Below are 12767 nucleotides of genomic sequence, written 5' to 3' on the forward strand. Positions count from 1 at the left end.
CTGAAAGTTGAGAAATGCTACTTTTACAAACTTTTAGGGGTTGGTGTGGTTAAAGGACGGGCTGCACGTGTGAACAGGTATATTTCTAAGGTTTAGAAGTAATAAAATAGAGTATCTATTGAGAACTAAGGGCGAAAAACGGAGCGGCAGTGCAAAATAAGACGAATGTGAAGATGTAGGCAAAGCTGAGAGTTCTAATTTTTGATTGAAATATGAGTGGTGGGCCATTCCCGGAGGTACTGCAATACCGGGTCAACCCGTGATGAGGGCGGAGCAAGCCCCGTGGCACCTCATCCCATTCTAAAAATCAGTTTAATATCGATGTCTCCATTAGGAGACGTATCAGATATTAAGCTGATAAGAACAGATACTTTTTTCTTTTTAATAAAAACGTTTTATTCCAATGAGGAAATGAAAATACAATTGCGGACAGCGCATAAACAGCTTACCACTCCACTATAAAAGACGGTATCACAAAAGAGTGTGGAGTGGCAGCACTAACAAAAATGGAAACTAGAAGAAGGAAAAAGGAGTTTGACACAGTCATAGAATGAAGACATTTCACTTTGAAACATCAGCATCAGCACCATCACCATCATCACCATCATCATCATCATCATCATCATCACTAACATCGTCCGAGTCACAAGGAGGAAGAAACGAATTGACGGTATAAACCCCTGAACCCAGATGAGTACACTCTTTGGCATTTATGTCCGCTACCACCACGGCACGTAACCTGTCTCTCATCAATTTCCTGTGGCCATGACGGAATTGTTCCGACCATTCTCCAAGAAGGTCCTCTGGGAACTTAACAAACACACGACCTTTGTTCCGAATTAGTGTCACTTTCAAAGGAAGTAAGTCCTGGGCAGCATTGACAGGTGGAGGCAAGGTTGGTCCTGGAAGTTCATCAGCAGCGGAAGGTAAGTCAGTGGGAGCAGGTTCAGTTTCACTTGTGGGAGTCCGGTCAATCAAGGTGGCAGGTAAATCTGGTAAACTGGTGTCCAGCTGGGAAGACTGTTCTGCCCAACTGGGCGGGGATGCTTGGCTGACTGACATCTGTGCAGAGGTGTCCATTATCTCTCCCACAACCACCCCAGGCATGTCCATCTCCGCCATGGCAACATCCGTCTGGGAAGGAGGCATGTCAACTACAGTAGACGGAACGTCCTCTTGTAAGGTAGTAGGCTTCCCTTTCTTTTCCTTCACACTCACGACTGATGACTGTTTCCTCTTTCCAACACCTCGCACTACAGGGGGAATCGGTTCTACAACAACATCCTTGTCAGAAACATCTGGTTTTTCTGGAACAGGCACCTCAGGAATAACTAGGACACTGTCCTTGGTCTTCGGGCACTTAGCTCTCACATGACCATGTTTGTGACACTTTAGGCAGATGGGGAGACGTCCCGGAGCTGTAATAAGCATAGATTGCTTCTCACCGAATCTCACAATATGAGGCAATGCCTCCTTCTCATTTCCTGTCAGCTCCATCTTGACAAGGCGAACGCCAGTAAACACATCCTCGCCGTCAATCACGTGGTACTCCCGGAGGACCTCTAACACCTTGCCATACTTCCCAAAGAAATCTTGAAGAAAGACACTCCTGATAGTGGCATGCAGCCAATGGACACGAAGAACCACCATGAACTTCCCATAGGAATAAAAGTACAACTTGTTGTCGCCACAACTCACACACTTTAGGTCAAGGAGAGAGTCAACATCCGCTGCGGTCCTCATGGTAAGGTAGATCTGTCCGAAGTGCTCGGTCCTCCACACCCCTACACAGGCACTAACACGGAATCCAGGAATAGAGGCCTTTAAAACGTCCATAAAATCCTCGAGAGATGACACCTTGCCAGTGTAGTAGACACGGACAGTCCTGTTGGCCGAATCAAGGTCCACGTACTGATCTGGGATGGGCCCATGATCAACTGCTGCAGTGTACGCCATGAAGGGTAAGTGCGAGGTGACCACTTAAGGTCTCACAACTACAAGTAGCTGATGCCTCACGTAGACCTGAGAAATGAAAGTCAAGGTTAATCACACACAAGAACAAAGCAGCAAATCAATGTGAATACTCCATAGGAGAGGATCGCTAATGGATTCTGGCCAAGATACTACACTTTGATCTTAGCCAAAAGGCCGAGAAGCGATGCCGGTTGCCGGCTTGCGCCGCCAAAGTACATCTACTGACACAACATACCATTTAGCTGCTGTTTATTTACATGAAGCGCTTAAAATCAGTGGCCAGCAATATTACATGCACAAGTGAGTAAAAATGTTGACAGCACACGAGTGCGACACCCGACTGCAAGACGTTTGTGAAGATATTCAGCGTCTTTGATGAATGTAAAAATGGAGTAAATAGATCCATTTTGCTATGTATAAAGAGTGCGCCGATAAAACATGGCCAGACGTTGGGTAAACGTCCTGCAGCGACCCAGTCCAACGTGAATACCGGCCGCGACATTAGGACTTAATGAGTGGAGTCGGGGAGGCAAGGGGAGACAGGCCAGCTTGAATTAGCTTGGGCCCGACTTTGACAGAGTCGCGCGTGGGTAAGAAGAGTGACAATCCCATCCAAATTGCCCCAATGTATTAAATAAACTAAAGGTAAAGATACTTAAGGTGTCCAGCAAAGCGAAAAATTAATGAATTGTATGAAAAATTGCACTGATGACGAAAAAAAACCGACTGAACTGTAATGAATATTGGAAAATGAACTCACTTGCACCAAGTGTAATGACGCATCAGGCGTGTGTGTAGTTCTTTAAACATCTATTTAGGGGGATGCGACGTTGAAAACGTCTTGTAGTGACGAAGCAGACTGTTGTTGTGACGGCGTGATTGTCTAGACGTCAATTCCGGCGTACGGCGTCATGGGGGACGGCCTTGGTTACGGGGGACTGTATGCAGCTGAAAGTTGAAAAATGCTACTTTTACAAACTTTTAGGGGTTGGTGTGGTTAAAGGACGGGCTGCACGTGTGAACAGGTATATTTCTAAGGTTTAGAAGTAATAAAATAGAGTATCTATTGAGAACTAAGGGCGAAAAACGGAGCGGCAGTGCAAAATAAGACGAATGTGAAGATGTAGGCAAAGCTGAGAGTTCTAATTTTTGATTGAAATATGAGTGGTGGGCCATTCCCGGAGGTACTGCAATACCGGGTCAACCCGTGATGAGGGCGGAGCAAGCCCCGTGGCACCTCATCCCATTCTAAAAATCAGTTTAATATCGATGTCTCCATTAGGAGACGTATCAGATATTAAGCTGATAAGAACAGATACTTTTTTTTTTCTTTTTTATAAGAAAATTTAATCAGCAGAAATGAAAATACAAGCGCAGACAGTGCAATTGAGCTACCACTCCACTATAAAAGAAATTATCACAAAAGGGCGTGGAGTGGCAGCTGTAACAGAAGTAAGGCTAAAGAGGAAATAATTTAATCAAGGAGGTAGCGTTTAGTGGCGAAAAAACAAGTCCAGGAAAATACACAGTTTTACAGAGTCTTCAAGATGTTCACAATCACTTTTTACTTAGTCTCTGTAATGCACTGTTCAAGACTCCAAATGTCACTGGTGCATTGAAGTATTTATGTGGAATACCCTTTGGAATGTCATAGAATGTGAGGTTCTCCTTCACTGTAACACAGACTGCTATCTCAAGCAAGCGCTTATGTTTAGCTTCCTGTAAAGGCTCTGTTTTCAGCCGATCCTTCACAAAGTTGTCCATACTTTGTTTGTCTATTAAGATATTCGGGTACTTCCTGTTTGTCCTTGTAAGTTTCGTACGAATCCATATTGTCTCCTTATTATTAGAACTGTCTCTAATGGCACCTTTCACACCTTGAATGGCCCTCATTTCCGTGGATGCTCTTGGCACTGTTGGTACTGTGACCACAACTTCTTTGACCTTGGTCTCTTCTACATCTGAGCTGTGAACACTGGAAACGCTCTCCATGTCATCGTCATCATCTGTACTACTTTCGACTTCATCCTTCTGTTCCATTTGTTCAGCCCAACTCGGCGAACTCAGCTGACTCTGAGATGGAGGTACCTGTGATGTAGTGAAATCTGGATCATCTTGAGGTCCTTGAAAGTTTTCTTCACCAGCATCCTCACCAGGCATGTCCATAGCCGCCATAGCAGCATCCATTTGAGGGCTGGTCAACAACAGTAGGTAACACGTCCTCAGTCACAGTAGTAGGTTTACCTTTCTTTGTATTCACGCCACTATCCGACTGTTTTCTCTTCCCACCTCTCACAACTGTGGAAACGAGATCCACATCCTTGTCAGAAACACCAATGTCCTGGGCAGGAACCTTAGGGATGGCTAACACATTGTCCTTGGTTTTCGGGCACTTTGCCCTCACATGTCCGTGCTGATGGCATTTCAGGCAAATCGGAAGTCGTCCTGGAGCAGTGATAAGCATCGACTGCTTTTCCCCAAATCGAACTATATGAGGCAGAGCCTCCTTCTCGTTCTCGGACAGCTCCATTTTCACGAGTCGAACCCCCGTGAAAACATCCTCGCCATCTATGACATGATATTCCCTGAGCACTTCAATGACTTTACCATACTTCCCAAAGAAGTCCTGGAGGAAAACACTCCTTATGGTGGCATGGAGCCAGTGTACCCGAAGTACAACCATATATCGCCCGTATGAATAAAAGTACAACTTATTGTCACCACATTTCACACACTTGAGATCAAGGAGCGCATCAACGTCTGTCGCAGTCTTCATGGTAAGGTACACATGGCCAAAGTGCTCTGTTCTCCAAACTCCACTACAGGCACTGACTTTGAATCCAGGCACAGAAGCTTTTAAAACGTCCATAAAATCCTGCAGGGAGGAAACCTTTCCTGTGTAGTACACACGGACTGTTCGACTAGCAGAGTCTAGATCCACGTATTGATCTGGGATGGGCCCATGATCAACTGCTGCTGTGAAAGCCATATGGAAAGTGAGGAGACCACTGAAGGTCGCACTACTACAAAGTAGAAGATGCCTCACGTAGACCTGGTAAGAAAAGGTTAATTGTCAGCACACAAAACATCAATGAAATAAATCAAAGTGGAGACTCCATAGGAGAGGATCGCTTCCTTATTTTGGCCAAGATACTACACTTTGATCACAGCCAAAAGGCCGAGAAGCGATGCCGGTTGCCGGCTTGCGCCGCCAAAGTACATCTACTGACACAACATACCATTTAGCTGCTGTTTATTTACATGAAGCGCTTAAAATCAGTGGCCAGCAATATTACATGCACAAGTGAGTAAAAATGTTGACAGCACACTCGTGCGACACCCGACTGCAAGACGTTTGTGAAGATATTCAGCGTCTTTGATGAATGTAAAAATGGAGTAAATAGATCCATTTTGCTATGTATAAAGAGTGCGCCGATAAAACATGGCCAGACGTTGGGTAAACGTCCTGCAGCGACCCAGTCCAACGTGAATACCGGCCGCGACATTAGGACTTAATGAGTGGAGTCGGGGAGGCAAGGGGAGACAGGCCAGCTTGAATTAGCTTGGGCCCGACTTTGACAGAGTCGCGCGTGGGTAAGAAGAGTAACAATCCCATCCAAATTGCCCCAATGTATTAAATAAACTAAAGGTAAAGATACTTAAGGTGTCCAGCAAAGCGAAAAATTAATGAATTGTATGAAAAATTGCACTGATGACGAAAAAAACCCGACTGAACTGTAATGAATATTGGAAAATGAACTCACTTGCACAAAGTGTAATGACGCATCAGGCGTGTGTGTAGTTCTTTAAACATCTATTTAGGGGGATGCGACGTTGAAAACGTCTTGTAGTGACGAAGCAGACTGTTGTTGTGACGGCGTGATTGTCTAGACGTCATTTCCGGCGTACGGCGTCATGGGGGACGGCCTTGGTTACGGGGGATTGTATGCAGCTGAAAGTTGAAAAATGCTACTTTTACAAACTTTTAGGGGTTGGTGTGGTTAAAGGACGGGCTGCACGTGTGAACAGGTATATTTCTAAGGTTTAGAAGTAATAAAATAGAGTATCTATTGAGAACTAAGGGCGAAAAACGGAGCGGCAGTGCAAAATAAGACGAATGTGAAGATGTAGGCAAAGCTGAGAGTTCTAATTTTTGATTGAAATATGAGTGGTGGGCCATTCCCGGAGGTACTGCAATACCGGGTCAACCCGTGATGAGGGCGGAGCAAGCCCCGTGGCACCTCATCCCATTCTAAAAATCAGTTTAATATCGATGTCTCCATTAGGAGACGTATCAGATATTAAGCTGATAAGAACAGATACTTTTTTCTTTTTAATAAAAACGTTTTATTCCAATGAGGAAATGAAAATACAATTGCGGACAGCGCATAAACAGCTTACCACTCCACTATAAAAGACGGTATCACAAAAGAGTGTGGAGTGGCAGCACTAACAAAAATGGAAACTAGAAGAAGGAAAAAGGAGTTTGACACAGTCATAGAATGAAGACATTTCACTTTGAAACATCAGCATCAGCACCATCACCATCATCACCATCATCATCATCATCATCATCATCACTAACATCGTCCGAGTCACAAGGGGGAAGAAACGAATTGACGGTATAAACCCCTGAACCCAGATGAGTACACTCTTTGGCATTTATGTCCGCTACCACCACGGCACGTAACCTGTCTCTCATCAATTTCCTGTGGCCATGACGGAATTGTTCCGACCATTCTCCAAGAAGGTCCTCTGGGAACTTAACAAACACACGTCCTTTGTTCCGAATTAGTGTCACTTTCAAAGGAAGTAAGTCCTGGGCAGCATTGACAGGTGGAGGCAAGGTTGGTCCTGGAAGTTCATCAGCAGCGGAAGGTAAGTCTGTGGGAGCAGGTTCAGTTGTACTTGTGGAAGTCCGGTCAATCAAGGTGGCAGGTAATTCTGGTAAACTGGTGTCCAGCTGGGAAGACTGTTCTGCCCAACTGGGCGGGGATGCTTGGCTGACTGACATCTGTGCAGAGGTGTCCATTATCTCTCCCGCAACCTCCCCAGGCATGTCCATCTCCGCCATGGCAACATCCGTCTGGGAAGGAGTCATGTCAACTACAGTAGACGGAACGTCCTCTTGTAAGGTAGTAGGTTTCCCTTTCTTTTCCTTCACACTCACGACTGATGACTGTTTCCTCTTTCCAACACCTCGCACTACAGGGGGAATCGGGTCTACAACAACATCCTTGTCAGAAACATCTGGCTTTTCTGGAACAGGCACCTCAGGAATAACTAGGACACTGTCCTTGGTCTTCGGGCACTTAGCCCTCACATGACCATGTTTGTGACACTTTAGGCAGATGGGGAGACGTCCCGGAGCTGTAATAAGCATAGATTGCTTCTCACCGAATCTCACAATATGAGGCAATGCCTCCTTCTCATTTCCTGTCAGCTCCATCTTGACAAGGCGAACGCCAGTAAACACATCCTCGCCGTCAATCACGTGGTACTCCCGGAGGACCTCTAACACCTTGCCATACTTCCCAAAGAAATCTTGAAGAAAGACACTCCTGATAGTGGCATGCAGCCAATGTACACGAAGAACCACCATGAACTTCCCATAGGAATAAAAGTACAACTTGTGGTCGCCACAATTCACACACTTTAGGTCAAGGAGAGTGTCAACATCCGCTGCGGTCCTCATGGTGAGGTAGATCTGTCCGAAGTGCTCGGTCCTCCACACCCCTACACAGGCACTAACACGGAATCCAGGAATACAGGCCTTTAAAACTTCCATAAAATCCTCGAGAGATGACACCTTGCCAGTGTAGTAGACACGGACAGTCCTGTTGGCCGAATCAAGGTCCACGTACTGATCTGGGATGGGCCCATGATCGACTGCTGCAGTGTACGCCATGAAGGTTAAGTGCGAGGTGACCACTTAAGGTCTCACAACTACGAGTAGCTGATGCCTCACGTAGACCTGAGAAATGAAAGTCAAGGTTAAGCACACACAATAAAAAAGCAGCAAGTCAATGTGAAAACTCCATAGGAGAGGATCGCTAATGGATTTTGGCCCAGATACTACACTTTGATCTTAGCCAAAAGGCCGAGAAGCGATGCCGGTTGCCGGCTTGCGCCGCCAAAGTACATCTACTGACACAACATACCATTTAGCTGCTGTTTATTTACATGAAGCGCTTAAAATCAGTGGCCAGCAATATTACATGCACAAGTGAGTAAAAATGTTGACAGCACACGAGTGCGACACCCGACTGCAAGACGTTTGTGAAGATATTCAGCGTCTTTGATGAATGTATAAATGGAGTAAATAGACCCATTTTGCTATGTATAAAGAGTGCGCCGATAAAACATGGCCAGACGTTGGGTAAACGTCCTGCAGCGACCCAGTCCAACGTGAATACCGGCCGCGACATTAGGACTTAATGAGTGGAGTCGGGGAGGCAAGGGGAGACAGGCCAGCTTGAATTAGCTTGGGCCCGACTTTGACAGAGTCGCGCGTGGGTAAGAAGAGTGACAATCCCATCCAAATTGCCCCAATGTATTAAATAAACTAAAGGTAAAGATACTTAAGGTGTCCAGCAAAGCGAAAAATGAATGAATTGTATGAAAAATTGCACTGATGACGAAAAAAAACCGACTGAACTGTAATGAATATTGGAAAATGAACTCACTTGCACAAAGTGTAATGACGCATCAGGCGTGTGTGTAGTTCTTTAAACATCTATTTAGGGGGATGCGACGTTGAAAACGTCTTGTAGTGACGAAGCAGACTGTTGTTGTGACGGCGTGATTGTCTAGACGTCATTTCCGGCGTACGGCGTCATGGGGGACGGCCTTGGTTACGGGGGACTGTATGCAGCTGAAAGTTGAAAAATGCTACTTTTACAAACTTTTAGGGGTTGGTGTGGTTAAAGGACGGGCTGCACGTGTGAACAGGTATGTTTCTAAGGTTTAGAAGTAATAAAATAGAGTATCTATTGAGAACTAAGGGCGAAAAACGGAGCGGCAGTGCAAAATAAGACGAATGTGAAGATGTAGGCAAAGCTGAGAGTTCTAATTTTTGATTGAAATATGAGTGGTGGGCCATTCCCGGAGGTACTGCAATACCGGGTCAACCCGTGATGAGGGCGGAGCAAGCCCCGTGGCACCTCATCCCATTCTAAAAATCAGTTTAATATCGATGTCTCCATTAGGAGACGTATCAGATATTAAGCTGATAAGAACAGATACTTTTTTTTTTTTTTTTTTTTTTTTTTTTTTTTTTTTTATAAAATTTATTACCTAAATAGAATTTTGAACAGTCGCGTACAGCGCTGTCACTGCAGGGCCGCCTAAAATTATCACAGTTGTGGGCCCTGCAGTGCTAACAGAGAGTCAGTATAGAAGAAGAAAGGAAAAATAAGGCCAAACAACCATAATTGAAAGAGGAAACGTACATTAATGGACTGGGGACAGAGACAGTGGGACAGACAGATGACACTAAGTAACAAAGACAAGACTAGCGTCGGCTGCCTTGTACTGGCTTCTAATACAGAAAACGAAGGCATACAGGACAAGGGGTCAATCATGTGGGACATAGACACTAAAATGGACATAGACAATATGACAATTACACTAGACATGTCAAGCAATAACAATACACCTCACACATGAAACACCAATTGATTATGAACATCAATGGAACAAAATAAAGAAGTTGAAAGCCAATAAGCAGCAAAGGTTGCAAACGGAAAACGAAAAAAGTCAACCCTGATTCGTGTCCTAAGAAAAGACAAAAAACGCAACATGATATCATTTCCATTTAACTTTTTGTGTTCAAATTTATTTAAATTTCGAACAAGCCAAATAGAATACTTTGCCAAACAGAGAAGATAGAGACACACAGATTTTCGATATGAATTTGGAATTTTCGGCACTAAAGTAAACCGAATTACCTCATGATTTTTGTGTAACAACCCAAATGAGAGATGGCCTAACCAGTTGAAAACGATATCCCACAAAACAGCAACACACGGGCAATAGATGAAAAGATGATCAGAGTTCTCTATTGCAATACGACAGAGAGGACAGTTGGGAGTAACAGACATACCCCGGGCATAAAGAGCATACCCTAAAGGAAGAGAATCATAGATGAGACGATAATTGACAGATTTCGAAAGGGGATCCACGAAGTGATGATGTAGATTAAGCCAAACTAGCCGAAAAGGAATACGTGGATACAGCAACTCAACTTTATTTTCCAGAATTGGTTTCAAAAGACAATCATAAAATTGTTTAGATGTAAATTGAAAAATATCAATCAGCGAATTAGAATTAACGGCTTCAAACCGCTTAACTGCCAAAAAACAATTTTGATAGAAAAGAGGCATCGTCTCAGAATGAGGGAAAAGAAGAGAAGCAAAGGTAGAACAGTATTTACGTAGGGACATGCCTAACCAATACTTTGCAAAAAAGGTCCACTTAGCCGAGGAATTAGACAAGAGATTTTGAATATGCCGTAAGTAAAATGATTGTAATTTTGAATGGATGTGGACAACACCCAAACCCCCATCTAAAACAGGCTTATAACATACAGCACGCCGAATAGGTTCAGCAGTGGACTGCCAAATATACCGAAAAGTCTCCCTCTGAAAGAGTTCAACATAATGTTTAGAATAAGGTGTTACCGCCCCTCGGTACCACAATTTAGATAAAGCCATGACATTGCACACAATAGTTTTACCAAAAACAGAGATGACACGCCCTTTATTAACATTTAAGACCGACCTGAATTTAGATAGAATAGGATGAAACTGATCGTCAGCATTGACATTCCTGCCTGTCATAATTCCAACAATTTTAGAATGCTCAATCCAAGAGATACCGAAAGGGTGATCCGACCGACTCCGCCACTTACCAACAAAAATGCCATGAGTTTTTGCAAGATTCAATTTGGAGCCAGACGCTCTACCATAGAATGAATAAGTTCTCAACAGTTGACCAATAGAAGCGTCTGAAGTGCAAAATCCCAGTCCATCATCAGCAAAGGCAGATATTTTTGCTGAGTCACTTGTACCAGGTAATTTAACACCATGAATTTGAGGGTGATTCCGAATATACATTAAGAGAGGTTCTAGTGCTAGTACATACAAGGATGGAGATAAACCACACCCCTGCCGGACAGACCTCGTTACTGGAAACGGCTGTGAAATGTGCTGATTAATTATAAGCGCACTAGAAATATCCGTATAAAGAATTTGGACCCATTTTTTGAAATTAGGACCAAAGCCAAAAGCGTCCAATACTTTAAACAAAAACTGATGAGAGACTCTATCGAAAGCCTTCTCCTGATCTAAACTAATAAAAGCACATGGTAAATCTTTTTGATCTACATAGTCCAGCACATTACGAATTAGATGACAGTTGTCATGAATAGATCTGCCTGGAACAGCACAAGTTTGATCCACATGCACGATACTACCTATAACCTTGCCTAAACGTGTGCACAATAATTTGGAAATAATTTTCACGTCAACATTTAACAATGAGATCGGGCGCCAATTGCGAACATTACCCGCATTATTCACGTCCTTACACAGAAGAGAAATATAAGACGTTTTAGAAGAAGAAGGAAGACTAGTTTGTTGAAAAGACAACTGGACAACACGAAGAAGAACATCACCAAGAAATTCAAAAGTAGACACATAAAATTCCTTAGAAAGCCCATCCGGACCTGGAGATTTATCATTCTCCATAGCCTTAAGGGTGTTTAGAATTTCGTCACGTGTAATATCACCTTCCAGGGAGGCCGAATCAACCGAATCAAGTGTAGGTAAATCAGCAAGGAATTCAGTACAAATTTCATCATCAATGGGTTCATAATCAAACAGATCGCTATAAAAATCAACAAAAACACCCATGATCTCACGAGAGGTAGATAAGTTATTGCCACCAGGGTCTAAAATAGAAGAAATAGATTTCTTTTTACCTCTCTGTGCTTCCTTGCGTAAAAAATAACTGGAAGGCCTTTCACCAACTTCGAGGTCCTTAGCCTTAGAACGAACTAAAGTACCCCTGAATTCCAAAATTTCCAAATCATTAAGTTGTTTTTTGACAGCCGTAATTTGGTCAGAATAAAGTCCAGGATGTAAAGATTCAGCTCGGCATAAAGTTCTATATTCGGACACTAATTCAGTGTGAAGGGATGCCCTTTCTGATTTTCGATCTCTCGCAAGTAATTGAAGAAAATGTTTAATTTTTAATTTAAAAGCATCCCACCAATCCAAAGTAATCGACGCCAAAGGAGGAACATGGGCCAAACAAAACCCCTTAAACAAAAATTGAAAGCACTCATCAAATAAGGAGTTATTACATTTAAAATAACCAGGACCAAAACTAATGCCAGCAAAATCCTTTAGCTTAAAAGACACGTAATCATGATCAGAAAAGCAACATGGAGAGATAGCAGAAGACACAAGAGTACAGCGAAGAGAAGATGAAATATAGAAACGGTCCAGACGAGACCCAGCACCGGCCGTATTGCGCCATGACATCGTCTGAGAACCAGGAAATAAGGAACGATACACATCAAAAAGAGAAAAATCAGAGACCCATTGTTTAATTATATTTGCCCCAGGTTGAGTAAAATCCCTACCACCTAACTTATCCAAATTTACATTAAGTACGCAATTAAAATCCCCACCCAAGATAAGAAGCTTATTAGTGACAAAAAACTTTGCAATCGTATGAAAAAAAACTATTCGATCAGCAGGAACATTAGGAGCATAGACATTAAGAAA

At 43.4% G+C, this 12767-nt stretch overlaps 1 non-coding gene and 5 pseudogenes across 1 annotated transcript; all 6 read right to left on the reverse strand.

Annotated features, from left to right (window-relative positions):
• Positions 1 to 214: 214 nt before the first annotated feature.
• On the reverse strand, positions 215 to 395 carry LOC125377771 (annotated as a pseudogene).
• Positions 396 to 1980: 1585 nt separating this feature from the next.
• On the reverse strand, positions 1981 to 2160 carry LOC125377748 (annotated as a pseudogene).
• A 976-nt stretch (positions 2161 to 3136) lies between these two features.
• On the reverse strand, positions 3137 to 3322 carry LOC124127231. Its single transcript, XR_006859924.2, has one exon. It is a non-coding gene; the product is annotated as a U2 spliceosomal RNA (small nuclear RNA).
• A 2818-nt stretch (positions 3323 to 6140) lies between these two features.
• LOC125377772 lies at positions 6141 to 6321 on the reverse strand (annotated as a pseudogene).
• A 1607-nt stretch (positions 6322 to 7928) lies between these two features.
• LOC125377742 lies at positions 7929 to 8086 on the reverse strand (annotated as a pseudogene).
• Positions 8087 to 9062: 976 nt separating this feature from the next.
• LOC125377733 lies at positions 9063 to 9267 on the reverse strand (annotated as a pseudogene).
• Positions 9268 to 12767: the final 3500 nt, after the last annotated feature.

Source organism: Haliotis rufescens, unplaced genomic scaffold (genome assembly GCF_023055435.1).
Source record: "Haliotis rufescens isolate VD_foot unplaced genomic scaffold, xgHalRufe1.0.p SCAF_98, whole genome shotgun sequence".
NCBI classification, from domain to species: domain Eukaryota; kingdom Metazoa; phylum Mollusca; class Gastropoda; order Lepetellida; family Haliotidae; genus Haliotis; species Haliotis rufescens.